A 22,605-nucleotide genomic window follows, 5' to 3' on the forward strand; every position below is an offset into this window, starting at 1 on the left:
GGAGCTGATAGGGGACCCGAACGCGACTTGTCGGGACGCGCTAAAACATTTCACTGGTCACAGCACGCTGAACACACAGTTTCTCGTCCGATCACCACAACTGCGCGACGTCGGGCGTTGTCAGTGCTTGGGCGGGTGACCGCCTGCGAACATAGGGCACTGTCGACAGTTTCAATTCGTATTTCTCTTTCCTCTTCGGTTTCGGAGCTGCAGCGCTATTCGGTCAAGGGCACTGGCGCCACGTTTTGCCTCTCGGTATGCCAAGTCGCGCCGTGCGGCCACAGTGAAATGAAGGAGCGTGTTGTAAAATTTTCAACAAAGAAAAAAAAAAGAAATCTACTAGTAATAAAACTGAATTTGTCTGACAGAACATGTAAAATCAGACAATACATGATAACAGGCAGCAGGTATTTACTCGAGGCATAAGTAATGTTGTGCCCGCCTCGCCATACCTCTCTCAGTCGTTTCGCGTGCTTGTCCTTTTGATATAGGCCGATTGGAGAGCGTCAGCTCTCGCGTCAGCTGAGCAAAGTCGAGACAAGTCGAGACTCAAGGGGAATCGACGCACACGCTAGAGGGTGGCGTGCAGCGAGTAAGATGGGCAAAGAAACATTAATTTAAGGACGCGTGGCAAAAGTACTCATACGCAAAAGTAAAAGCCTGCTGCGGTGGCCGGGAATCGAACCCGGATCAACTGCTTGGAAGGCAACTATGCTGACCATTACACCACCACCGCACAGTTCCGTCGCGCGCCTCGCGAGCCGCGCTGTGTCTGCTTCCCGCCTGTCGGCGGCGCCTGAAGGTGGTCGTAGCTGTAGGCGCGTTACGGGGTAGGCGAGCTCATCCAGGCAGCGTCTCTAGGCACGTTTCGCGTCCTTTGGCAAGAGTCGTCGCGTGCGTGCGCCGCAAGAGTACTTAGACGATCATTTTTAAGCAGTGCAGTGCAGGATTCAGCGTCTGTAGCATTCTCTCGAGAGGATGCGACGGCGCTGGACGGCAGTCCCACTTTCCCCTCAGACGTCTGCCGCGGAAAGCACCAGGAAGCTGTGAACTAGCTGAGCATCGGTGGTTCAGTGGTAGAATGCTCGCCTGCCACGCGGGCGGCCCGGGTACGATTCCCGGCCGATGCATCGTTTTGTTTTTTCTCCGATAGTGGTGCTGCGTGTCTTTCGCACTCGAACTGCGTGAGCCATGAGAATGAACCGCGGGATTCCGTGTGGAAAGAAGCAATCATGCAGCGCGCACGACTGCTCGTTTGGACTCTTGCGTGCTATTGTACATACTGGCGTCGGCCTAACATCGCAAGTTGCCTGCCGCGCCGGGAATGCACGTGTAGCAACAGAAAAAATGAGCCAGGGAGTGCAGACTCTGTACCACTGGTATTCGGTACTTAGCAAGATTCCAGAAGGTGTGGCGTTCGCCAGCCTCGGTAGCGCAGTAGGCAGCGCGTAAGTCTCATAATCTTAAGGTCGTGAGTTCGGTCCTCACCCGGGGCATTTAATTTACTGTCGTTCACAGCTAAGTCGACGGCTCTGGGGTTGCGAAGGAGCGAAACACTTAGTAGTTTGTTATCCACAAGGCTTCAACGACTCAGCGTGAAAATGTTTACTTCCTGTTACTACTAGTTGCAGTTCTTTTGTAAAATTTTCAAGAAAAAAAGTACTAGTAATAAAACTGAATTTCGTATGATATAACATGTAAAGTCACACAATGTATGACCTGCTATATAATGACAGGCAGCAGGTCTTTACTTGCGAAATAAGTAAATAAATATTACTACTTACAGCTTTGCTTTTCCTCCTACCCCTGTAACAACGAGGCCAAAAGAAATGGACTGAGACTTTTGCCATGCGCGAGAAGATGCTCGCAAACAGGGAAAGTGCGACACGGAAAGCGAGTGGAGGGGGTGTAAACCCGGAGAACGATGTGCACGTCCGGTGTGGTCTAGTGGCTAGGATACCTGGCTTTCACCCAGGAGGCCCGGGTTCGATTCCCGGTACCGGAATGGAATTTTTTCGGAACAAATCACGACAAGTTTTGACTGTGCGAAATGCTGTTTCACGTCCTCCTCGCATTATAGCTACTGGTTCGTAAACGTCAGCTGACAACAGTCGAGAGAAACGGGCACGCAACGAAATTACTACGAGCAGCGGCATAGAGGGAGAAGAGACGCTGGTCCACTGTTGGATTGCTGCCATAGAAATGTTACATGGCAATACGCAGAGCAATTCCCGCAAAGCAATGGGAGACTGTCTGCAGCGAGGCCCGTTAGCTCAGTTGGTTAGAGCGTCGTGCTAATAACGCGAAGGTCGTGGGTTCGATCCCCCCACGGGCCACTACGATTTTACTGTTTCAAAAAGGCAACGCCGATTTCCCCGTGGAAGTATGGTGACAAAGAAATCGTCACATTGTGTGGGAGCTGATAGGGGACCCGAACGCGACTTGTCGGGACGCGCTAAAACATTTCACTGGTCACAGCACGCTGAACACACAGTTTCTCGTCCGATCACCACAACTGCGCGACGTCGGGCGTTGTCAGTGCTTGGGCGGGTGACCGCCTGCGAACATAGGGCACTGTCGACAGTTTCAATTCGTATTTCTCTTTCCTCTTCGGTTTCGGAGCTGCAGCGCTATTCGGTCAAGGGCACTGGCGCCACGTTTTGCCTCTCGGTATGCCAAGTCGCGCCGTGCGGCCACAGTGAAATGAAGGAGCGTGTTGTAAAATTTTCAACAAAGAAAAAAAAAAAGAAATCTACTAGTAATAAAACTGAATTTGTCTGACAGAACATGTAAAATCAGACAATACATGATAACAGGCAGCAGGTATTTACTCGAGGCATAAGTAATGTTGTGCCCGCCTCGCCATACCTCTCTCAGTCGTTTCGCGTGCTTGTCCTTTTGATATAGGCCGATTGGAGAGCGTCAGCTCTCGCGTCAGCTGAGCAAAGTCGAGACAAGTCGAGACTCAAGGGGAATCGACGCACACGCTAGAGGGTGGCGTGCAGCGAGTAAGATGGGCAAAGAAACATTAATTTAAGGACGCGTGGCAAAAGTACTCATACGCAAAAGTAAAAGCCTGCTGCGGTGGCCGGGAATCGAACCCGGATCAACTGCTTGGAAGGCAACTATGCTGACCATTACACCACCACCGCACAGTTCCGTCGCGCGCCTCGCGAGCCGCGCTGTGTCTGCTTCCCGCCTGTCGGCGGCGCCTGAAGGTGGTCGTAGCTGTAGGCGCGTTACGGGGTAGGCGAGCTCATCCAGGCAGCGTCTCTAGGCACGTTTCGCGTCCTTTGGCAAGAGTCGTCGCGTGCGTGCGCCGCAAGAGTACTTAGACGATCATTTTTAAGCAGTGCAGTGCAGGATTCAGCGTCTGTAGCATTCTCTCGAGAGGATGCGACGGCGCTGGACGGCAGTCCCACTTTCCCCTCAGACGTCTGCCGCGGAAAGCACCAGGAAGCTGTGAACTAGCTGAGCATCGGTGGTTCAGTGGTAGAATGCTCGCCTGCCACGCGGGCGGCCCGGGTACGATTCCCGGCCGATGCATCGTTTTGTTTTTTCTCCGATAGTGGTGCTGCGTGTCTTTCGCACTCGAACTGCGTGAGCCATGAGAATGAACCGCGGGATTCCGTGTGGAAAGAAGCAATCATGCAGCGCGCACGACTGCTCGTTTGGACTCTTGCGTGCTATTGTACATACTGGCGTCGGCCTAACATCGCAAGTTGCCTGCCGCGCCGGGAATGCACGTGTAGCAACAGAAAAAATGAGCCAGGGAGTGCAGACTCTGTACCACTGGTATTCGGTACTTAGCAAGATTCCAGAAGGTGTGGCGTTCGCCAGCCTCGGTAGCGCAGTAGGCAGCGCGTAAGTCTCATAATCTTAAGGTCGTGAGTTCGGTCCTCACCCGGGGCATTTAATTTACTGTCGTTCACAGCTAAGTCGACGGCTCTGGGGTTGCGAAGGAGCGAAACACTTAGTAGTTTGTTATCCACAAGGCTTCAACGACTCAGCGTGAAAATGTTTACTTCCTGTTACTACTAGTTGCAGTTCTTTTGTAAAATTTTCAAGAAAAAAAGTACTAGTAATAAAACTGAATTTCGTATGATATAACATGTAAAGTCACACAATGTATGACCTGCTATATAATGACAGGCAGCAGGTCTTTACTTGCGAAATAAGTAAATAAATATTACTACTTACAGCTTTGCTTTTCCTCCTACCCCTGTAACAACGAGGCCAAAAGAAATGGACTGAGACTTTTGCCATGCGCGAGAAGATGCTCGCAAACAGGGAAAGTGCGACACGGAAAGCGAGTGGAGGGGGTGTAAACCCGGAGAACGATGTGCACGTCCGGTGTGGTCTAGTGGCTAGGATACCTGGCTTTCACCCAGGAGGCCCGGGTTCGATTCCCGGTACCGGAATGGAATTTTTTCGGAACAAATCACGACAAGTTTTGACTGTGCGAAATGCTGTTTCACGTCCTCCTCGCATTATAGCTACTGGTTCGTAAACGTCAGCTGACAACAGTCGAGAGAAACGGGCACGCAACGAAATTACTACGAGCAGCGGCATAGAGGGAGAAGAGACGCTGGTCCACTGTTGGATTGCTGCCATAGAAATGTTACATGGCAATACGCAGAGCAATTCCCGCAAAGCAATGGGAGACTGTCTGCAGCGAGGCCCGTTAGCTCAGTTGGTTAGAGCGTCGTGCTAATAACGCGAAGGTCGTGGGTTCGATCCCCCCACGGGCCACTACGATTTTACTGTTTCAAAAAGGCAACGCCGATTTCCCCGTGGAAGTATGGTGACAAAGAAATCGTCACATTGTGTGGGAGCTGATAGGGGACCCGAACGCGACTTGTCGGGACGCGCTAAAACATTTCACTGGTCACAGCACGCTGAACACACAGTTTCTCGTCCGATCACCACAACTGCGCGACGTCGGGCGTTGTCAGTGCTTGGGCGGGTGACCGCCTGCGAACATAGGGCACTGTCGACAGTTTCAATTCGTATTTCTCTTTCCTCTTCGGTTTCGGAGCTGCAGCGCTATTCGGTCAAGGGCACTGGCGCCACGTTTTGCCTCTCGGTATGCCAAGTCGCGCCGTGCGGCCACAGTGAAATGAAGGAGCGTGTTGTAAAATTTTCAACAAAGAAAAAAAAAAGAAATCTACTAGTAATAAAACTGAATTTGTCTGACAGAACATGTAAAATCAGACAATACATGATAACAGGCAGCAGGTATTTACTCGAGGCATAAGTAATGTTGTGCCCGCCTCGCCATACCTCTCTCAGTCGTTTCGCGTGCTTGTCCTTTTGATATAGGCCGATTGGAGAGCGTCAGCTCTCGCGTCAGCTGAGCAAAGTCGAGACAAGTCGAGACTCAAGGGGAATCGACGCACACGCTAGAGGGTGGCGTGCAGCGAGTAAGATGGGCAAAGAAACATTAATTTAAGGACGCGTGGCAAAAGTACTCATACGCAAAAGTAAAAGCCTGCTGCGGTGGCCGGGAATCGAACCCGGATCAACTGCTTGGAAGGCAACTATGCTGACCATTACACCACCACCGCACAGTTCCGTCGCGCGCCTCGCGAGCCGCGCTGTGTCTGCTTCCCGCCTGTCGGCGGCGCCTGAAGGTGGTCGTAGCTGTAGGCGCGTTACGGGGTAGGCGAGCTCATCCAGGCAGCGTCTCTAGGCACGTTTCGCGTCCTTTGGCAAGAGTCGTCGCGTGCGTGCGCCGCAAGAGTACTTAGACGATCATTTTTAAGCAGTGCAGTGCAGGATTCAGCGTCTGTAGCATTCTCTCGAGAGGATGCGACGGCGCTGGACGGCGGTCCCACTTTCCCCTCAGACGTCTGCGCGGAAAGCACCAGGCAGCACGTCGCGCGGAGCTCCTCTGCCGTCGTCGATTTGTTTACATCGCCGGGACTTTGGCGCTTCGTTCTTCGTGATTTCTGACTTCAAGATTTGTAAGTAACAAAATGTCGACATTTTCGAGAGCTAACACCGCTCAGTGTGTCTTTGATAGAAGTGCTGTCCGCCCTACCGCATTTGAAATACACGAATGGTTATTCGAAGACTTAAAGATACCGGAAGAAATCGTAGACACCTTTCAATTGGACTTTGTTCAGTATTGCTTGTTCTTGAAATTTACCTCTGGTGACATGTGTGAAAAATTTGTTGCTAAATTTGGTGGCAGTCGCCGTTTTAAACATGCAGACGTCAGTATTAGTACTGTGCAAATCGTGGCGTCAGGGTATGGAATTCGAACTGTCCGTGTTTTTAATGTACCACCGGAATGCCCTGATCAAATTTTATCTCGTGCTTTGTCTCGTTTTGGTGACGTTCTGAATATTACAATGGAGAAGTGGTCGAGTGCATACCGTTACAAAGTAGCTAGTGGTGTGCGTAGTGTCCGGATGGATTTGAGACAACATATTCCTTCCTATTTTGTAATCGGTGGGGTTCGTGCACAAATCTCATATATCGGGCAACCGCCGACATGTGCCGTATGCCATTCCACGGAACATTTGAGGGGTGACTGCCCTCGACGGCGGCCAGTTCAGTTACCGCGCGAAGATGTGGGTGGTGGCGATAAGTTTGTGCCTCTCATGAGTGAGGTTGTAGCAGGAACATCTTTTACCGGTCCGACCGATCGTCCGACCGCCCGACCGACGGCCATTGTTTCCGTCGAAGACACGCCTGTCGCGGAACATGGTAACACGACTGTCGGGCAGGAGGAAATGGAGGTTGTCCAGGACCCGCCTACCCCGACCGACCGGGTTGATGACGAAAGGGACATACGCCCTGTTAATACTGCTGCCGTTCAATCGGAGTCGGTGGAGGCAACAGACGCTTCTTTACCCCCGCCGTCCCTCCCGGTACCAACTTCTGCCGATACTGTACCGCTTTCAGCGGAAAGCAAAAAGCAACGTCGCCAGCGGGGCAAGAGTAAACAGGTCAAGGAACAGAACCCGGCCGTCCTCGCGAATCCGCCAGCCACGGAGAGTGGCAGTGAAAGTGAGGCAATGTCACAGGGTTCCTCCCGTAGTAGCAGCCCCGCCAGGACAGAGAAGATTAGAGCACACACTGAACGGTTGAAACAATTTCTCAGTGCCGGGAAGGAACAGGACATTGCCGCTGCGAAGCGTAAATTGGAACAGAGCAGTGAGCAGTCACCACAGCGCCCGCGCAAACATTCTGCGCCGTCACAGCCGGCCGTCGCATCGCGCGGCGGCCAGGCGGAAGCCACCAAGCCGTCGGGCGACGCACGACCACCCCCGCCACCTGACACTCACAGCCCGTGGTGGCAGCAGCAGGAGGACGAGGGGGGCCAGTAGAAATGCGCGCAGGCCCACATCGTTGTCACGAGTCCACCTACATTGCACTTGACCTAGAAACGAATGTGTCTTGAACTGTGTCCAGTGTATTGTTGTGCCATGTTTTTTGTAGACTTGCTACTAACCACTACAGTGTTTTAAGAACTATTGAAATTTCCATTTTCTGCCAGCTGCCATTCATTTAAGTGTCAGTCCAGCGTTTCTATCACTTCGTTGGTGCTTTTTATATTGCTCTGTCTTGTCCATCTGCTTAAAATGTCAACGCACCCACACCCATCGAGTGTGTTTTCTGTTTTGACATTAAACGTTGCCGGTATCTCAGCGGTGCACAAGGTAGCTGCTTTTAAAGATGTATTATATCATGGAAATTTTAGTATTGCCCTTCTTCAAGAAGTGTCTAGTGATGTTTTTAGCAATATTCCAGGCTACGATGCTATTTACAATCTTAATAGTGACAATAACTGTGGCACAGCAATTTTATTTAAGTCGTTTTTCGAACCTACGGACATCAGACTTCTCCCTGACGGTCGTGTACTGGCGTGTGTCATTGCGGGCGTCCAATTTGTCAACGTGTATGTGCCCTCGGGGACTGATCAAAAACGCACAAGAGCTCGTTTTTTTACCACGGACGTATGCCCCTTTTTGGCTACGGCTCGTCCCATTATATTCGGTGGTGATTTCAATTGTGTTGTTGCCAATGCGGACCAATATCCCACCCCAACTAAATGTGCAGAACTGAATACCCTTTTAACTGCAGCGGAATTGCGTGATTCGTGGCGTATACGCACTTTTCTACTGGAGGAGCCAGTAGAATTGATAGAATCTACGTATCACGGGAGCTAACAGACGCTTTATGCGCAGTCGAAGTTCTGCCTGTCGCCATGAGTGATCATTGTGGCTACGTGTGTGCTTTGCGGTTGCAGTGCTGTCGCACGAAATCTCTTCCAACATATTGGAAATTGAATACCGGGTATCTGGGTGCCGAAGGGCTCCGTGCGGAGGTGCGTGTTGCGTGGCAGCGGTGTTTAGCGAAAGTCCACCATTACGGGTCCTGCATCGAGTGGTGGGTGGCGCATGCCAAACCGATTTTGCGGAAGGCGGCGCAATTATATAGTCGCGAAGCGAGTTACTGGCACAGGCGTACGTTGGCATTTTATCAGCAGTGCTTACAGGATGCTATCAATTCACCTGTTGGCCCCGACGCCAACGTTAGACTCCGTCTGAGCAAAATTAAAGCCAGAATTCTGCGGTTGCACCGGGAAAGGTCGAAAGGTTTAATGATTCGGAGCCGTCCCTTGTGCCACATCGATGACGAGGAGCCGTCGCTCTATCATCTTGCCCGGGAGAAGAAACAGGCTCGCAAAAAGTATATTGATGCGTTGGAAACTGATGCGGGGATTGTCTTATCGCAGCGGCACGAAATTGTCCGCCATATCGCCGACTATTATACTTCGCTTTTTCACGACGCTACCGCGGACGGCGAGGCCACGCGGCTTTTATTACAAGACTTAGTCGACTGCTTGTCCGATCATGACCGTGAAGAGCTGGTTGCAGAGATGTCGAACCAGGAAGTATTACAGATATTGAAAGCCAGTACAACGGGCAAGTCGCCTGGACCCGACGGTCTTCCTACAGAATTTTATATTGCTTTCTGGGATATTGTAGGGGACAAGTTTACGGTAGTGGTGAACGAAGTGCTTCGCGGCATTGCCATCCCGAGTCAGTTTCTCGAAGGGCACATTGTTCTTATCCCCAAAAAACGGGGTACGTGTCGTGTCACCGATCTTAGGCCAATCACGCTGTTAAATGCTGATTACAAGCTGGCGGCCAGATGCGTTGCGGCGAAGATGCAGGCAGTCATGGACAATGTCATCTGTCCATATCAATCTTGCGGCGTTAAGAGGCGAACCATATTCAATGCGGCTTCAACCTATCGTGACGTCATCGCTTACTCCGCCGTCCACCGACTTTCAGCAGCTGTCCTTTCAGTGGACTTTGCCAATGCGTTTGACAGGATGAGCCACGATTATTTGATGCAAGTTCTGGAAAGGATGGGTTTTGGCTTCCGCTTCCTTCGCGTGATTCGCCATTTCCTGACGGGGGCCAGTTCGGTGGTGACAATTAACGGATGGCGAACGCCACCTATAGTTCTTAGTAGATCGGTGCGACAGGGCTGTCCCTTATCTATGTACCTTTTTGTAATTGCTTTGGCCCCACTGTTGCGAGCGCTTGACCGCACGATAGGCGGCGTGGATATTCATCGTGCCTCAGTGAAGTGTCTCGCTTACGCTGACGACGTAGGTGTTTTTATCGGCGACGACACCGATTTTCATCAAATCCGGCCCTTACTGGGGTTGTATGAATGTGCGTCGGGTGCCCTGATTAATCCAAGGAAGACTGTATTGATTCCCTTAGGAAATTGCGAAGTGGATCCCGATCAGACTTGGTTTCGAGTAGCCCGTACTCATACGATCTTGGGCCTCGATGTTACCGCTAATCCTCAGCAGATGCGGGCGCGGACCTGGCGCCGGCTGCTCAATCATGTCAAAGGCCTCTGTAAGACTTACGCCAGCCGACGCCTCACCCTCCTCCAGAAGGTCGACCTAATTAACAGCGCCGTGTATTCCAAGGCCTGGTACGTGGCACAACTCCTGGACGTTCCGCGACCACTCGCCCGGTCATTCTCGCAGGCCGCGTACTGGCTCCTGTGGCGCCACGAAATTTTCAAGGTTCGGGCGGCGACCTGCGTCCTCGACACCACCTTCGGCGGACTCGGCCTCGTAGATTTTTCCCGGAAGTGTTCGGCGCTGCTGGTGCACCGCACGGCCGCCCTGCAAGCTGACAGCCCGGATGGAACGGCGGCGGCCTTGCTCGTCGCTTACCGGCCGCCCTCCGAGAGCGCACCGGTGTCCGTGGTGGGCATCCCGTATCAACTCGGCTACGTCAGAGCTTACTACCTGCAGCGGAGCTACGTCCTGGAAACGGCGCTGGACAGGAACCGGAATGTTCGCGGATTGTATGCGGCAATGGTGGGGAAGCCACCCCCTCACAAGCTCGCTCTTCGCTTCCCCGCGACCAACTGGCGGCAAGTGTGGCTTAATATTCATCACTCAGTGTTGCCCTCCGGCGTTCGGTCCCAGTGGTATAAACTGGTCAACAATACGGTGGCCACAAACCAACGTCTCTCGGACATCCGCCTGCTGCCGTCTGCCAACTGTGGTGCTTGCGGCGTTCCGGACACACGGGAGCATCGCTTTCAATGTCGCCTTGTGTCGGCCGTCTGGGAACTGTGTAGGGTCATGGTGGCTCTGATCAACAGGACGACACCCTCAAACGTGACTGTCAATGATGTCCTTGCGCCAGGGTTTAAACCGTTCCCTCGCGCGAAGCACAATACAATGGTGTGGCTCCTAGGCCACACGGTCTTTGCAATTCTGGACTGCCAAGTTAAGGACGTGTGTACTTATTTAGCGTACATGTGGGATGCACATTCCCATGTAAAGCGGCTCAAGCATTACAACGAACTTTTTGCCAATTTTCTACGTGCGGCGTTACAACATGGTTACGCGAAGACGTTCAATCATTGATACACAGAAAACTCTATTGAAGACTGAGGAGGCTATCTCTTATTGTTCATTTTTCAATCATTTTGTTTGCATTTTACCTGATGGTTTTGATGCGTCTGTGAGGATATTATGCGCTGCAGAAGAAAAATATTTTTCATTTCTTTTATCTGACTTACCGCAGTGATGCATTTCGTTTCTCCCATGGAAGTGACAATATTATTTTACTTTCCTTTCCCTACCTTCTTCTTATGAACTTCGGAGTGGGTTTTTAGTTTGTTTTCTCCAAGCGCCTCTAGTTCTCCAAGAATGGACATGGTATTTATTGTGTTTTTTTTACAAAGAAGAACTCTCTTAAGACTTTTAGTTCCTAGTCGCCTGTGGCTTCTTTTAGGATGGATGTTTCATTTTGACATTTTCGCCGTTTGAAGATGTACGGTGTCTTTTATTGTGCATTCCATGGAATGACAGCAGATTTGACTATGTGGAAGTATGTTCTTTCATTTATTGATTTTCACACCACGATCCACGAGAGAAGCCGTCAGCGACGAGCATATACCACAACAGATATGATAGCGTTGAAGCTCGCCGATGAAGGCACATTTTGGTGAGAGCAAGGAGGGCTATAAGGGGAGTTGGGAGGCCCTAAAAAAAAAAAAAAAAAAAAAAAAAAAAAAAAAAAAAAAAAAAAAAAAAAAAAAAGTGGTAGAATGCTCGCCTGCCACGCGGGCGGCCCGGGTTCGATTCCCGGCCGATGCATCGTTTTGTTTTTTCTCCGATAGTGGTGCTGCGTGTCTTTCGCACTCGAACTGCGTGAGCCATGAGAATGAACCGCGGGATTCCGTGTGGAAAGAAGCAATCATGCAGCGCGCACGACTGCTCGTTTGGACTCTTGCGTGCTATTGTACATACTGGCGTCGGCCTAACATCGCAAGTTGCCTGCCGCGCCGGGAATGCACGTGTAGCAACAGAAAAAATGAGCCAGGGAGTGCAGACTCTGTACCACTGGTATTCGGTACTTAGCAAGATTCCAGAAGGTGTGGCGTTCGCCAGCCTCGGTAGCGCAGTAGGCAGCGCGTAAGTCTCATAATCTTAAGGTCGTGAGTTCGGTCCTCACCCGGGGCATTTAATTTACTGTCGTTCACAGCTAAGTCGACGGCTCTGGGGTTGCGAAGGAGCGAAACACTTAGTAGTTTGTTATCCACAAGGCTTCAACGACTCAGCGTGAAAATGTTTACTTCCTGTTACTACTAGTTGCAGTTCTTTTGTAAAATTTTCAAGAAAAAAAGTACTAGTAATAAAACTGAATTTCGTATGATATAACATGTAAAGTCACACAATGTATGACCTGCTATATAATGACAGGCAGCAGGTCTTTACTTGCGAAATAAGTAAATAAATATTACTACTTACAGCTTTGCTTTTCCTCCTACCCCTGTAACAACGAGGCCAAAAGAAATGGACTGAGACTTTTGCCATGCGCGAGAAGATGCTCGCAAACAGGGAAAGTGCGACACGGAAAGCGAGTGGAGGGGGTGTAAACCCGGAGAACGATGTGCACGTCCGGTGTGGTCTAGTGGCTAGGATACCTGGCTTTCACCCAGGAGGCCCGGGTTCGATTCCCGGTACCGGAATGGAATTTTTTCGGAACAAATCACGACAAGTTTTGACCGTGCGAAATGCTGTTTCACGTCCTCCTCGCATTATAGCTACTGGTTCGTAAACGTCAGCTGACAACAGTCGAGAGAAACGGGCACGCAACGAAATTACTACGAGCAGCGGCATAGAGGGAGAAGAGACGCTGGTCCACTGTTGGATTGCTGCCATAGATATGTTACATGGCAATACGCAGAGCAATTCCCGCAAAGCAATGGGAGACTGTCTGTACCGAGGCCCGTTAGCTCAGTTGGTTAGAGCGTCGTGCTAATAACGCGAAGGTCGTGGGTTCGATCCCCCCACGGGCCACTACGATTTTACTGTTTCAAAAAGGCAACGCCGATTTCCCCGTGGAAGTATGGTGACAAAGAAATCGTCACATTGTGTGGGAGCTGATAGGGGACCCGAACGCGACTTGTCGGGACGCGCTAAAACATTTCACTGGTCACAGCACGCTGAACACACAGTTTCTCGTCCGATCACCACAACTGCGCGACGTCGGGCGTTGTCAGTGCTTGGGCGGGTGACCGCCTGCGAACATAGGGCACTGTCGACAGTTTCAATTCGTATTTCTCTTTCCTCTTCGGTTTCGGAGCTGCAGCGCTATTCGGTCAAGGGCACTGGCGCCACGTTTTGCCTCTCGGTATGCCAAGTCGCGCCGTGCGGCCACAGTGAAATGAAGGAGCGTGTTGTAAAATTTTCAACACAGAAAAAAAAAAGAAATCTACTAGTAATAAAACTGAATTTGTCTGACAGAACATGTAAAATCAGACAATACACGATAACAGGCAGCAGGTATTTACTCGAGGCATAAGTAATGTTGTGCCCGCCTCGCCATACCTCTCTCAGTCGTTTCGCGTGCTTGTCCTTTTGATATAGGCCGATTGGAGAGCGTCAGCTCTCGCGTCAGCTGAGCAAAGTCGAGACAAGTCGAGACTCAAGGGGAATCGACGCACACGCTAGAGGGTGGCGTGCAGCGAGTAAGATGGGCAAAGAAACATTAATTTAAGGACGCGTGGCAAAAGTACTCATACGCAAAAGTAAAAGCCTGCTGCGGTGGCCGGGAATCGAACCCGGATCAACTGCTTGGAAGGCAACTATGCTGACCATTACACCACCACCGCACAGTTCCGTCGCGCGCCTCGCGAGCCGCGCTGTGTCTGCTTCCCGCCTGTCGGCGGCGCCTGAAGGTGGTCGTAGCTGTAGGCGCGTTACGGGGTAGGCGAGCTCATCCAGGCAGCGTCTCTAGGCACGTTTCGCGTCCTTTGGCAAGAGTCGTCGCGTGCGTGCGCCGCAAGAGTACTTAGACGATCATTTTTAAGCAGTGCAGTGCAGGATTCAGCGTCTGTAGCATTCTCTCGAGAGGATGCGACGGCGCTGGACGGCAGTCCCACTTTCCCCTCAGACGTCTGCCGCGGAAAGCACCAGGAAGCTGTGAACTAGCTGAGCATCGGTGGTTCAGTGGTAGAATGCTCGCCTGCCACGCGGGCGGCCCGGGTTCGATTCCCGGCCGATGCATCGTTTTGTTTTTTCTCCGATAGTGGTGCTGCGTGTCTTTCGCACTCGAACTGCGTGAGCCATGAGAATGAACCGCGGGATTCCGTGTGGAAAGAAGCAATCATGCAGCGCGCACGACTGCTCGTTTGGACTCTTGCGTGCTATTGTACATACTGGCGTCGGCCTAACATCGCAAGTTGCCTGCCGCGCCGGGAATGCACGTGTAGCAACAGAAAAAATGAGCCAGGGAGTGCAGACTCTGTACCACTGGTATTCGGTACTTAGCAAGATTCCAGAAGGTGTGGCGTTCGCCAGCCTCGGTAGCGCAGTAGGCAGCGCGTAAGTCTCATAATCTTAAGGTCGTGAGTTCGGTCCTCACCCGGGGCATTTAATTTACTGTCGTTCACAGCTAAGTCGACGGCTCTGGGGTTGCGAAGGAGCGAAACACTTAGTAGTTTGTTATCCACAAGGCTTCAACGACTCAGCGTGAAAATGTTTACTTCCTGTTACTACTAGTTGCAGTTCTTTTGTAAAATTTTCAAGAAAAAAAGTACTAGTAATAAAACTGAATTTCGTATGATATAACATGTAAAGTCACACAATGTATGACCTGCTATATAATGACAGGCAGCAGGTCTTTACTTGCGAAATAAGTAAATAAATATTACTACTTACAGCTTTGCTTTTCCTCCTACCCCTGTAACAACGAGGCCAAAAGAAATGGACTGAGACTTTTGCCATGCGCGAGAAGATGCTCGCAAACAGGGAAAGTGCGACACGGAAAGCGAGTGGAGGGGGTGTAAACCCGGAGAACGATGTGCACGTCCGGTGTGGTCTAGTGGCTAGGATACCTGGCTTTCACCCAGGAGGCCCGGGTTCGATTCCCGGTACCGGAATGGAATTTTTTCGGAACAAATCACGACAAGTTTTGACCGTGCGAAATGCTGTTTCACGTCCTCCTCGCATTATAGCTACTGGTTCGTAAACGTCAGCTGACAACAGTCGAGAGAAACGGGCACGCAACGAAATTACTACGAGCAGCGGCATAGAGGGAGAAGAGACGCTGGTCCACTGTTGGATTGCTGCCATAGATATGTTACATGGCAATACGCAGAGCAATTCCCGCAAAGCAATGGGAGACTGTCTGTACCGAGGCCCGTTAGCTCAGTTGGTTAGAGCGTCGTGCTAATAACGCGAAGGTCGTGGGTTCGATCCCCCCACGGGCCACTACGATTTTACTGTTTCAAAAAGGCAACGCCGATTTCCCCGTGGAAGTATGGTGACAAAGAAATCGTCACATTGTGTGGGAGCTGATAGGGGACCCGAACGCGACTTGTCGGGACGCGCTAAAACATTTCACTGGTCACAGCACGCTGAACACACAGTTTCTCGTCCGATCACCACAACTGCGCGACGTCGGGCGTTGTCAGTGCTTGGGCGGGTGACCGCCTGCGAACATAGGGCACTGTCGACAGTTTCAATTCGTATTTCTCTTTCCTCTTCGGTTTCGGAGCTGCAGCGCTATTCGGTCAAGGGCACTGGCGCCACGTTTTGCCTCTCGGTATGCCAAGTCGCGCCGTGCGGCCACAGTGAAATGAAGGAGCGTGTTGTAAAATTTTCAACACAGAAAAAAAAAAGAAATCTACTAGTAATAAAACTGAATTTGTCTGACAGAACATGTAAAATCAGACAATACACGATAACAGGCAGCAGGTATTTACTCGAGGCATAAGTAATGTTGTGCCCGCCTCGCCATACCTCTCTCAGTCGTTTCGCGTGCTTGTCCTTTTGATATAGGCCGATTGGAGAGCGTCAGCTCTCGCGTCAGCTGAGCAAAGTCGAGACAAGTCGAGACTCAAGGGGAATCGACGCACACGCTAGAGGGTGGCGTGCAGCGAGTAAGATGGGCAAAGAAACATTAATTTAAGGACGCGTGGCAAAAGTACTCATACGCAAAAGTAAAAGCCTGCTGCGGTGGCCGGGAATCGAACCCGGATCAACTGCTTGGAAGGCAACTATGCTGACCATTACACCACCACCGCACAGTTCCGTCGCGCGCCTCGCGAGCCGCGCTGTGTCTGCTTCCCGCCTGTCGGCGGCGCCTGAAGGTGGTCGTAGCTGTAGGCGCGTTACGGGGTAGGCGAGCTCATCCAGGCAGCGTCTCTAGGCACGTTTCGCGTCCTTTGGCAAGAGTCGTCGCGTGCGTGCGCCGCAAGAGTACTTAGACGATCATTTTTAAGCAGTGCAGTGCAGGATTCAGCGTCTGTAGCATTCTCTCGAGAGGATGCGACGGCGCTGGACGGCAGTCCCACTTTCCCCTCAGACGTCTGCCGCGGAAAGCACCAGGAAGCTGTGAACTAGCTGAGCATCGGTGGTTCAGTGGTAGAATGCTCGCCTGCCACGCGGGCGGCCCGGGTTCGATTCCCGGCCGATGCATCGTTTTGTTTTTTCTCCGATAGTGGTGCTGCGTGTCTTTCGCACTCGAACTGCGTGAGCCATGAGAATGAACCGCGGGATTCCGTGTGGAAAGAAGCAATCATGCAGCGCGCACGACTGCTCGTTTGGACTCTTGCGTGCTATTGTACATACTGGCGTCGGCCTAACATCGCAAGTTGCCTGCCGCGCCGGGAATGCACGTGTAGCAACAGAAAAAATGAGCCAGGGAGTGCAGACTCTGTACCACTGGTATTCGGTACTTAGCAAGATTCCAGAAGGTGTGGCGTTCGCCAGCCTCGGTAGCGCAGTAGGCAGCGCGTAAGTCTCATAATCTTAAGGTCGTGAGTTCGGTCCTCACCCGGGGCATTTAATTTACTGTCGTTCACAGCTAAGTCGACGGCTCTGGGGTTGCGAAGGAGCGAAACACTTAGTAGTTTGTTATCCACAAGGCTTCAACGACTCAGCGTGAAAATGTTTACTTCCTGTTACTACTAGTTGCAGTTCTTTTGTAAAATTTTCAAGAAAAAAAGTACTAGTAATAAAACTGAATTTCGTATGATATAACATGTAAAGTCACACAATGTATGACCTGCTATATAATGACAGGCAGCAGGTCTTTACTTGCGAAATAAGTAAATAAATATTACTACTTACAGCTTTGCTTTTCCTCCTACCCCTGTAACAACGAGGCCAAAAGAAATGGACTGAGACTTTTGCCATGCGCGAGAAGATGCTCGCAAACAGGGAAAGTGCGACACGGAAAGCGAGTGGAGGGGGTGTAAACCCGGAGAACGATGTGCACGTCCGGTGTGGTCTAGTGGCTAGGATACCTGGCTTTCACCCAGGAGGCCCGGGTTCGATTCCCGGTACCGGAATGGAATTTTTTCGGAACAAATCACGACAAGTTTTGACCGTGCGAAATGCTGTTTCACGTCCTCCTCGCATTATAGCTACTGGTTCGTAAACGTCAGCTGACAACAGTCGAGAGAAACGGGCACGCAACGAAATTACTACGAGCAGCGGCATAGAGGGAGAAGAGACGCTGGTCCACTGTTGGATTGCTGCCATAGAAATGTTACATGGCAATACGCAGAGCAATTCCCGCAAAGCAATGGGAGACCGTCTGTACCGAGGCCCGTTAGCTCAGTTGGTTAGAGCGTCGTGCTAATAACGCGAAGGTCGTGGGTTCGATCCCCCCACGGGCCACTACGATTTTACTGTTTCAAAAAGGCAACGCCGATTTCCCCGTGGAAGTATGGTGACAAAGAAATCGTCACATTGTGTGGGAGCTGATAGGGGACCCGAACGCGACTTGTCGGGACGCGCTAAAACATTTCACTGGTCACAGCACGCTGAACACACAGTTTCTCGTCCGATCACCACAACTGCGCGACGTCGGGCGTTGTCAGTGCTTGGGCGGGTGACCGCCTGCGAACATAGGGCACTGTCGACAGTTTCAATTCGTATTTCTCTTTCCTCTTCGGTTTCGGAGCTGCAGCGCTATTCGGTCAAGGGCACTGGCGCCACGTTTTGCCTCTCGGTATGCCAAGTCGCGCCGTGCGGCCACAGTGAAATGAAGGAGCGTGTTGTAAAATTTTCAACACAGAAAAAAAAAAGAAATCTACTGGTAATAAAACTGAATTTGTCTGACAGAACATGTAAAATCAGACAATACACGATAACAGGCAGCAGGTATTTACTCGAGGCATAAGTAATGTTGTGCCCGCCTCGCCATACCTCTCTCAGTCGTTTCGCGTGCTTGTCCTTTTGATATAGGCCGATTGGAGAGCGTCAGCTCTCGCGTCAGCTGAGCAAAGTCGAGACAAGTCGAGACTCAAGGGGAATCGACGCACACGCTAGAGGGTGGCGTGCAGCGAGTAAGATGGGCAAAGAAACATTAATTTAAGGACGCGTGGCAAAAGTACTCATACGCAAAAGTAAAAGCCTGCTGCGGTGGCCGGGAATCGAACCCGGATCAACTGCTTGGAAGGCAACTATGCTGACCATTACACCACCACCGCACAGTTCCGTCGCGCGCCTCGCGAGCCGCGCTGTGTCTGCTTCCCGCCTGTCGGCGGCGCCTGAAGGTGGTCGTAGCTGTAGGCGCGTTACGGGGTAGGCGAGCTCATCCAGGCAGCGTCTCTAGGCACGTTTCGCGTCCTTTGGCAAGAGTCGTCGCGTGCGTGCGCCGCAAGAGTACTTAGACGATCATTTTTAAGCAGTGCAGTGCAGGATTCAGCGTCTGTAGCATTCTCTCGAGAGGATGCGACGGCGCTGGACGGCAGTCCCACTTTCCCCTCAGACGTCTGCCGCGGAAAGCACCAGGAAGCTGTGAACTAGCTGAGCATCGGTGGTTCAGTGGTAGAATGCTCGCCTGCCACGCGGGCGGCCCGGGTTCGATTCCCGGCCGATGCATCGTTTTGTTTTTTCTCCGATAGTGGTGCTGCGTGTCTTTCGCACTCGAACTGCGTGAGCCATGAGAATGAACCGCGGGATTCCGTGTGGAAAGAAGCAATCATGCAGCGCGCACGACTGCTCGTTTGGACTCTTGCGTGCTATTGTACATACTGGCGTCGGCCTAACATCGCAAGTTGCCTGCCGCGCCGGGAATGCACGTGTAGCAACAGAAAAAATGAGCCAGGGAGTGCAGACTCTGTACCACTGGTATTCGGTACTTAGCAAGATTCCAGAAGGTGTGGCGTTCGCCAGCCTCGGTAGCGCAGTAGGCAGCGCGTAAGTCTCATAATCTTAAGGTCGTGAGTTCGGTCCTCACCCGGGGCATTTAATTTACTGTCGTTCACAGCTAAGTCGACGGCTCTGGGGTTGCGAAGGAGCGAAACACTTAGTAGTTTGTTATCCACAAGGCTTCAACGACTCAGCGTGAAAATGTTTACTTCCTGTTACTACTAGTTGCAGTTCTTTTGTAAAATTTTCAAGAAAAAAAGTACTAGTAATAAAACTGAATTTCGTATGATATAACATGTAAAGTCACACAATGTATGACCTGCTATATAATGACAGGCAGCAGGTCTTTACTTGCGAAATAAGTAAATAAATATTACTACTTACAGCTTTGCTTTTCCTCCTACCCCTGTAACAACGAGGCCAAAAGAAATGGACTGAGACTTTTGCCATGCGCGAGAAGATGCTCGCAAACAGGGAAAGTGCGACACGGAAAGCGAGTGGAGGGGGTGTAAACCCGGAGAACGATGTGCACGTCCGGTGTGGTCTAGTGGCTAGGATACCTGGCTTTCACCCAGGAGGCCCGGGTTCGATTCCCGGTACCGGAATGGAATTTTTTCGGAACAAATCACGACAAGTTTTGACCGTGCGAAATGCTGTTTCACGTCCTCCTCGCATTATAGCTACTGGTTCGTAAACGTCAGCTGACAACAGTCGAGAGAAACGGGCACGCAACGAAATTACTACGAGCAGCGGCATAGAGGGAGAAGAGACGCTGGTCCACTGTTGGATTGCTGCCATAGATATGTTACATGGCAATACGCAGAGCAATTCCCGCAAAGCAATGGGAGACTGTCTGTACCGAGGCCCGTTAGCTCAGTTGGTTAGAGCGTCGTGCTAATAACGCGAAGGTCGTGGGTTCGATCCCCCCACGGGCCACTACGATTTTACTGTTTCAAAAAGGCAACGCCGATTTCCCCGTGGAAGTATGGTGACAAAGAAATCGTCACATTGTGTGGGAGCTGATAGGGGACCCGAACGCGACTTGTCGGGACGCGCTAAAACATTTCACTGGTCACAGCACGCTGAACACACAGTTTCTCGTCCGATCACCACAACTGCGCGACGTCGGGCGTTGTCAGTGCTTGGGCGGGTGACCGCCTGCGAACATAGGGCACTGTCGACAGTTTCAATTCGTATTTCTCTTTCCTCTTCGGTTTCGGAGCTGCAGCGCTATTCGGTCAAGGGCACTGGCGCCACGTTTTGCCTCTCGGTATGCCAAGTCGCGCCGTGCGGCCACAGTGAAATGAAGGAGCGTGTTGTAAAATTTTCAACACAGAAAAAAAAAAAGAAATCTACTAGTAATAAAACTGAATTTGTCTGACAGAACATGTAAAATCAGACAATACACGATAACAGGCAGCAGGTATTTACTCGAGGCATAAGTAATGTTGTGCCCGCCTCGCCATACCTCTCTCAGTCGTTTCGCGTGCTTGTCCTTTTGATATAGGCCGATTGGAGAGCGTCAGCTCTCGCGTCAGCTGAGCAAAGTCGAGACAAGTCGAGACTCAAGGGGAATCGACGCACACGCTAGAGGGTGGCGTGCAGCGAGTAAGATGGGCAAAGAAACATTAATTTAAGGACGCGTGGCAAAAGTACTCATACGCAAAAGTAAAAGCCTGCTGCGGTGGCCGGGAATCGAACCCGGATCAACTGCTTGGAAGGCAACTATGCTGACCATTACACCACCACCGCACAGTTCCGTCGCGCGCCTCGCGAGCCGCGCTGTGTCTGCTTCCCGCCTGTCGGCGGCGCCTGAAGGTGGTCGTAGCTGTAGGCGCGTTACGGGGTAGGCGAGCTCATCCAGGCAGCGTCTCTAGGCACGTTTCGCGTCCTTTGGCAAGAGTCGTCGCGTGCGTGCGCCGCAAGAGTACTTAGACGATCATTTTTAAGCAGTGCAGTGCAGGATTCAGCGTCTGTAGCATTCTCTCGAGAGGATGCGACGGCGCTGGACGGCAGTCCCACTTTCCCCTCAGACGTCTGCCGCGGAAAGCACCAGGAAGCTGTGAACTAGCTGAGCATCGGTGGTTCAGTGGTAGAATGCTCGCCTGCCACGCGGGCGGCCCGGGTTCGATTCCCGGCCGATGCATCGTTTTGTTTTTTCTCCGATAGTGGTGCTGCGTGTCTTTCGCACTCGAACTGCGTGAGCCATGAGAATGAACCGCGGGATTCCGTGTGGAAAGAAGCAATCATGCAGCGCGCACGACTGCTCGTTTGGACTCTTGCGTGCTATTGTACATACTGGCGTCGGCCTAACATCGCAAGTTGCCTGCCGCGCCGGGAATGCACGTGTAGCAACAGAAAAAATGAGCCAGGGAGTGCAGACTCTGTACCACTGGTATTCGGTACTTAGCAAGATTCCAGAAGGTGTGGCGTTCGCCAGCCTCGGTAGCGCAGTAGGCAGCGCGTAAGTCTCATAATCTTAAGGTCGTGAGTTCGGTCCTCACCCGGGGCATTTAATTTACTGTCGTTCACAGCTAAGTCGACGGCTCTGGGGTTGCGAAGGAGCGAAACACTTAGTAGTTTGTTATCCACAAGGCTTCAACGACTCAGCGTGAAAATGTTTACTTCCTGTTACTACTAGTTGCAGTTCTTTTGTAAAATTTTCAAGAAAAAAAGTACTAGTAATAAAACTGAATTTCGTATGATATAACATGTAAAGTCACACAATGTATGACCTGCTATATAATGACAGGCAGCAGGTCTTTACTTGCGAAATAAGTAAATAAATATTACTACTTACAGCTTTGCTTTTCCTCCTACCCCTGTAACAACGAGGCCAAAAGAAATGGACTGAGACTTTTGCCATGCGCGAGAAGATGCTCGCAAACAGGGAAAGTGCGACACGGAAAGCGAGTGGAGGGGGTGTAAACCCGGAGAACGATGTGCACGTCCGGTGTGGTCTAGTGGCTAGGATACCTGGCTTTCACCCAGGAGGCCCGGGTTCGATTCCCGGTACCGGAATGGAATTTTTTCGGAACAAATCACGACAAGTTTTGACCGTGCGAAATGCTGTTTCACGTCCTCCTCGCATTATAGCTACTGGTTCGTAAACGTCAGCTGACAACAGTCGAGAGAAACGGGCACGCAACGAAATTACTACGAGCAGCGGCATAGAGGGAGAAGAGACGCTGGTCCACTGTTGGATTGCTGCCATAGAAATGTTACATGGCAATACGCAGAGCAATTCCCGCAAAGCAATGGGAGACCGTCTGTACCGAGGCCCGTTAGCTCAGTTGGTTAGAGCGTCGTGCTAATAACGCGAAGGTCGTGGGTTCGATCCCCCCACGGGCCACTACGATTTTACTGTTTCAAAAAGGCAACGCCGATTTCCCCGTGGAAGTATGGTGACAAAGAAATCGTCACATTGTGTG

The 22,605-nt window shown here is 51.3% G+C and overlaps 34 non-coding genes across 34 annotated transcripts; 27 read left to right on the forward strand and 7 right to left on the reverse strand.

Moving 5' to 3' along the window:
* Positions 1-664: 664 nt before the first annotated feature.
* On the reverse strand, positions 665-736 carry Trnag-ucc (transfer RNA glycine (anticodon UCC)). The gene has a single exon. It is a non-coding gene; the product is annotated as a tRNA-Gly (tRNA).
* A 323-nt stretch (positions 737-1,059) lies between these two features.
* Trnag-gcc (transfer RNA glycine (anticodon GCC)) lies at positions 1,060-1,130 on the forward strand. The gene has a single exon. It is a non-coding gene; the product is annotated as a tRNA-Gly (tRNA).
* Positions 1,131-1,423: 293 nt separating this feature from the next.
* Trnam-cau (transfer RNA methionine (anticodon CAU)) lies at positions 1,424-1,496 on the forward strand. The gene has a single exon. It is a non-coding gene; the product is annotated as a tRNA-Met (tRNA).
* A 437-nt stretch (positions 1,497-1,933) lies between these two features.
* On the forward strand, positions 1,934-2,005 carry Trnae-uuc (transfer RNA glutamic acid (anticodon UUC)). Its single transcript has one exon. It is a non-coding gene; the product is annotated as a tRNA-Glu (tRNA).
* Positions 2,006-2,262: 257 nt separating this feature from the next.
* Trnai-aau (transfer RNA isoleucine (anticodon AAU)) lies at positions 2,263-2,336 on the forward strand. The gene has a single exon. It is a non-coding gene; the product is annotated as a tRNA-Ile (tRNA).
* A 744-nt stretch (positions 2,337-3,080) lies between these two features.
* Positions 3,081-3,152, reverse strand: Trnag-ucc (transfer RNA glycine (anticodon UCC)). Its single transcript has one exon. It is a non-coding gene; the product is annotated as a tRNA-Gly (tRNA).
* A 323-nt stretch (positions 3,153-3,475) lies between these two features.
* Trnag-gcc (transfer RNA glycine (anticodon GCC)) lies at positions 3,476-3,546 on the forward strand. Its single transcript has one exon. It is a non-coding gene; the product is annotated as a tRNA-Gly (tRNA).
* A 293-nt stretch (positions 3,547-3,839) lies between these two features.
* Positions 3,840-3,912, forward strand: Trnam-cau (transfer RNA methionine (anticodon CAU)). The gene has a single exon. It is a non-coding gene; the product is annotated as a tRNA-Met (tRNA).
* Positions 3,913-4,349: 437 nt separating this feature from the next.
* Trnae-uuc (transfer RNA glutamic acid (anticodon UUC)) lies at positions 4,350-4,421 on the forward strand. The gene has a single exon. It is a non-coding gene; the product is annotated as a tRNA-Glu (tRNA).
* Positions 4,422-4,678: 257 nt separating this feature from the next.
* On the forward strand, positions 4,679-4,752 carry Trnai-aau (transfer RNA isoleucine (anticodon AAU)). The gene has a single exon. It is a non-coding gene; the product is annotated as a tRNA-Ile (tRNA).
* Positions 4,753-5,495: 743 nt separating this feature from the next.
* Positions 5,496-5,567, reverse strand: Trnag-ucc (transfer RNA glycine (anticodon UCC)). Its single transcript has one exon. It is a non-coding gene; the product is annotated as a tRNA-Gly (tRNA).
* Positions 5,568-11,952: 6,385 nt separating this feature from the next.
* On the forward strand, positions 11,953-12,025 carry Trnam-cau (transfer RNA methionine (anticodon CAU)). Its single transcript has one exon. It is a non-coding gene; the product is annotated as a tRNA-Met (tRNA).
* Positions 12,026-12,462: 437 nt separating this feature from the next.
* Trnae-uuc (transfer RNA glutamic acid (anticodon UUC)) lies at positions 12,463-12,534 on the forward strand. Its single transcript has one exon. It is a non-coding gene; the product is annotated as a tRNA-Glu (tRNA).
* A 257-nt stretch (positions 12,535-12,791) lies between these two features.
* Trnai-aau (transfer RNA isoleucine (anticodon AAU)) lies at positions 12,792-12,865 on the forward strand. Its single transcript has one exon. It is a non-coding gene; the product is annotated as a tRNA-Ile (tRNA).
* Positions 12,866-13,608: 743 nt separating this feature from the next.
* Trnag-ucc (transfer RNA glycine (anticodon UCC)) lies at positions 13,609-13,680 on the reverse strand. The gene has a single exon. It is a non-coding gene; the product is annotated as a tRNA-Gly (tRNA).
* A 323-nt stretch (positions 13,681-14,003) lies between these two features.
* Positions 14,004-14,074, forward strand: Trnag-gcc (transfer RNA glycine (anticodon GCC)). The gene has a single exon. It is a non-coding gene; the product is annotated as a tRNA-Gly (tRNA).
* A 293-nt stretch (positions 14,075-14,367) lies between these two features.
* Positions 14,368-14,440, forward strand: Trnam-cau (transfer RNA methionine (anticodon CAU)). The gene has a single exon. It is a non-coding gene; the product is annotated as a tRNA-Met (tRNA).
* Positions 14,441-14,877: 437 nt separating this feature from the next.
* On the forward strand, positions 14,878-14,949 carry Trnae-uuc (transfer RNA glutamic acid (anticodon UUC)). The gene has a single exon. It is a non-coding gene; the product is annotated as a tRNA-Glu (tRNA).
* Positions 14,950-15,206: 257 nt separating this feature from the next.
* Trnai-aau (transfer RNA isoleucine (anticodon AAU)) lies at positions 15,207-15,280 on the forward strand. The gene has a single exon. It is a non-coding gene; the product is annotated as a tRNA-Ile (tRNA).
* A 743-nt stretch (positions 15,281-16,023) lies between these two features.
* On the reverse strand, positions 16,024-16,095 carry Trnag-ucc (transfer RNA glycine (anticodon UCC)). The gene has a single exon. It is a non-coding gene; the product is annotated as a tRNA-Gly (tRNA).
* Positions 16,096-16,418: 323 nt separating this feature from the next.
* Positions 16,419-16,489, forward strand: Trnag-gcc (transfer RNA glycine (anticodon GCC)). Its single transcript has one exon. It is a non-coding gene; the product is annotated as a tRNA-Gly (tRNA).
* Positions 16,490-16,782: 293 nt separating this feature from the next.
* Trnam-cau (transfer RNA methionine (anticodon CAU)) lies at positions 16,783-16,855 on the forward strand. The gene has a single exon. It is a non-coding gene; the product is annotated as a tRNA-Met (tRNA).
* A 437-nt stretch (positions 16,856-17,292) lies between these two features.
* Trnae-uuc (transfer RNA glutamic acid (anticodon UUC)) lies at positions 17,293-17,364 on the forward strand. The gene has a single exon. It is a non-coding gene; the product is annotated as a tRNA-Glu (tRNA).
* A 257-nt stretch (positions 17,365-17,621) lies between these two features.
* Positions 17,622-17,695, forward strand: Trnai-aau (transfer RNA isoleucine (anticodon AAU)). The gene has a single exon. It is a non-coding gene; the product is annotated as a tRNA-Ile (tRNA).
* Positions 17,696-18,438: 743 nt separating this feature from the next.
* Positions 18,439-18,510, reverse strand: Trnag-ucc (transfer RNA glycine (anticodon UCC)). Its single transcript has one exon. It is a non-coding gene; the product is annotated as a tRNA-Gly (tRNA).
* Positions 18,511-18,833: 323 nt separating this feature from the next.
* Positions 18,834-18,904, forward strand: Trnag-gcc (transfer RNA glycine (anticodon GCC)). The gene has a single exon. It is a non-coding gene; the product is annotated as a tRNA-Gly (tRNA).
* Positions 18,905-19,197: 293 nt separating this feature from the next.
* Positions 19,198-19,270, forward strand: Trnam-cau (transfer RNA methionine (anticodon CAU)). Its single transcript has one exon. It is a non-coding gene; the product is annotated as a tRNA-Met (tRNA).
* Positions 19,271-19,707: 437 nt separating this feature from the next.
* Positions 19,708-19,779, forward strand: Trnae-uuc (transfer RNA glutamic acid (anticodon UUC)). The gene has a single exon. It is a non-coding gene; the product is annotated as a tRNA-Glu (tRNA).
* A 257-nt stretch (positions 19,780-20,036) lies between these two features.
* Positions 20,037-20,110, forward strand: Trnai-aau (transfer RNA isoleucine (anticodon AAU)). Its single transcript has one exon. It is a non-coding gene; the product is annotated as a tRNA-Ile (tRNA).
* A 744-nt stretch (positions 20,111-20,854) lies between these two features.
* Positions 20,855-20,926, reverse strand: Trnag-ucc (transfer RNA glycine (anticodon UCC)). The gene has a single exon. It is a non-coding gene; the product is annotated as a tRNA-Gly (tRNA).
* A 323-nt stretch (positions 20,927-21,249) lies between these two features.
* Positions 21,250-21,320, forward strand: Trnag-gcc (transfer RNA glycine (anticodon GCC)). Its single transcript has one exon. It is a non-coding gene; the product is annotated as a tRNA-Gly (tRNA).
* Positions 21,321-21,613: 293 nt separating this feature from the next.
* Trnam-cau (transfer RNA methionine (anticodon CAU)) lies at positions 21,614-21,686 on the forward strand. The gene has a single exon. It is a non-coding gene; the product is annotated as a tRNA-Met (tRNA).
* Positions 21,687-22,123: 437 nt separating this feature from the next.
* On the forward strand, positions 22,124-22,195 carry Trnae-uuc (transfer RNA glutamic acid (anticodon UUC)). The gene has a single exon. It is a non-coding gene; the product is annotated as a tRNA-Glu (tRNA).
* Positions 22,196-22,452: 257 nt separating this feature from the next.
* Trnai-aau (transfer RNA isoleucine (anticodon AAU)) lies at positions 22,453-22,526 on the forward strand. The gene has a single exon. It is a non-coding gene; the product is annotated as a tRNA-Ile (tRNA).
* Positions 22,527-22,605: the final 79 nt, after the last annotated feature.

Source organism: Schistocerca cancellata, chromosome 2, assembly GCF_023864275.1.
Source record: "Schistocerca cancellata isolate TAMUIC-IGC-003103 chromosome 2, iqSchCanc2.1, whole genome shotgun sequence".
NCBI lineage: Eukaryota > Metazoa > Arthropoda > Insecta > Orthoptera > Acrididae > Schistocerca > Schistocerca cancellata.